The sequence below is a fragment of the Aedes albopictus genome, chromosome 3 (assembly GCF_035046485.1).
Source record: "Aedes albopictus strain Foshan chromosome 3, AalbF5, whole genome shotgun sequence".
Lineage (NCBI taxonomy): Eukaryota > Metazoa > Arthropoda > Insecta > Diptera > Culicidae > Aedes > Aedes albopictus.
The window spans coordinates 202,077,662-202,080,324 of NC_085138.1; positions in this window are offsets into that span (position 1 = coordinate 202,077,662).

The window sequence follows — 2,663 nt, forward strand, 5'->3', positions numbered from 1 at the left end:
CCCCCCCCTCCCCCCTCGTAGACTTTTGTCCATACAAAAAAAATTGAAATTTGTATGGAGCGTAGACTTTGACCAGACCCCCCCCTCCCCCCAAAAAGTCTACGTGGTTTATGAACGGCCCCTAAGAAGATCAACGAAACACTCTATGACAATCATCGGTCAAATCAGTCGAAACCCTTAGATAGCTCGCTCCATCAAACATTTCTACAGACCATAGACGAAATGACATTCGACGATGTCGATATTGACCCAATCAATCGCTCACGATCCTGCGAAGAGACATCATTTTTCGAAAAACAATATATTTACGGTTCATTTTATTGTTTGATACCATATATGTACCATACAATGTATGGTATATGAAAACCCACGTATCAGTTCTTAGAACAATTCATTTACAATAAAATGTATGGTTTTGCAAAAAAAATATATATGGAGATTTTTTTTTTGTATTGTTACGATACTTAACAACCCGTATAATATATTGTAAAAATCCTATTTACAATTCACTGTATGGTGTCTACATTACATCTTATTGTTTTTGTATTTTTATTTTTACAGTGGTGTCTATTGTAAAAATATGGTTCTAAATAGTACTGTTACAATACAACGTTGGGTTTTTCTAATGTATTTTTTATTCGGGAAAGGTTCGTGGCGCACCAGGGCGCCGCGGCGCACAGTTTGGGAAGTACTGCGTTTGCTGTATCTTTCTCGATTCGCTTCAGCAAAGAGGAGTGAATATGAATGGAGTGAGGCGAATATACCGATCCTTGATTTGATGTAATACAAATAAAGAATTATAAAGGTCTGTGATTTCTCTAACGAATGATTCAGTTCATTTTATCTGCAACACATTTATTTTATTACAGTTCTAGTCGTTATACATACTTATTGTTGTCTTTTTGTGTCATGAATCGTTCATCTCTATACTATTTTTAATCGCATTTCATTTTTACATTGTATCAAAATTCCCAATGGGTGGGTGTTGTAGATGTTCTATATCTAAAAAAACTATAACTACGTATGATATAGGCATCATTAAACTCGCATCTTTCGTCAACTTTTTTTCTTTATTCAAATTAAAGCAAACTGCCCTCATCTAGTAATATTATAGGTACTTTTGATTGGTTATTTCAATTGTATAGGCTTCAGTAAAACTGTACCAAAACTGTACTATTTGGGTTCGAGCTATTTTGTACTAGAGTAATATTTGAAACACGGTTTTTAAATAACTACGTACTTTGTTTCTTACACCTTAGACGCACTGATGCCATTAATACCACAGTACAAGTAATCAAGATAATCATTCCAGGCCTGTCTTGAAAGAAGTTTACAGTTTACGGCTTGAAGGAAACTCATTTCAAGATAATACTGTTCAACAAAATAACGGTATTTTCACTGCTATCATTACCAGGGTCGTGCAATTTCGAAAGGAAAACATGACGTACGACGACTGTAGCAAATCGTTTCCCATGCGAACGGACTGCTGTGATGCTTCATCTCTCACCCAGCAACACACTCGTTCGTTGCTGCTACAGAAACAAGTGTGTATGAAACATGGGATGATACACTTGGATTTTCGTTTCATTTATGAGTCATTGAAATACTTCAACATGCTAAAAACACTATTTAAACCACATTTTTAAATAGTGGTGCACGCCAATAGAATGATAATTATGTTTTATGAAAGAGGATAACAAATTCGACCACTTAAATCCAATTAACCGGCGCCCGTAACCATTGAGAGACTAGCCCGCACCAGTGAGACACTAATGCTCTGACGGGTGAAGCACAAGCAATGCGACCGGGTGGGAGACTACCGAGTGCTACGATGAGTGGAAAAGTTTTTTTTAACGACCGAGTCATTAGAAAAATGTATGAAACACTTGAAGTGACTCATTCAAATGTTGCATGAAAGTGTATCATTGAAACGAAATTGTACGCCCCTGATCATTACTGCTATTTTTACAGATCTGTAAAGCATTTTTGATAACTAACTAGTCAAAGTTTAAGCCTGATATTTGGTACTATTCTGTCAAGAAAGTGTTGGAATAATTGTCGTGGCAACTTGTGCTATAACTCATTTACTACACCACAAATCTGTTCGTTACATTTGGGAGGAAAATTCATTCGGCTTTATCAAATTGTAATTTACATATAACCGATGATAATACATAACAGATGACATTTTCCTACTGTAATCAAAATTAATGTTCGTTAATTAGTTATGTAAGGGTTTCTGAAAAAGGGAAATGATTAAGAAATCTTTCACGTCATACAAAAATGAGTTTTCAAACGAAAATATAAAAATAGAGGAAATAAGCGCCAAGAGGGGTGCGGACCTGGTGTGATAGTTAGAACACTTGACTAACTAACCGAGAACCTGGATTCAAATCCCACTCCTAACATACTCGCAAAATATGAGTTCTTCCTTAGGAAGGGAAGCAAAGCGTGGGTCCCGAGAAGAACTAACCTAGGGCTAAAAATCTCGTCAATACAGATAAAAAAAGCGCCAAGAGTTACATCAAAATAAAGTATTTGAAGCAGTGTTATAAGGTAATCTTCGATAAAATTTACCCTTGATATAGCGAATTCTAAATAACGTACACAATGGAAAGTTTCAGTTATAATCTTCAGATGAACTACGAGAATTGTTTTGTTGT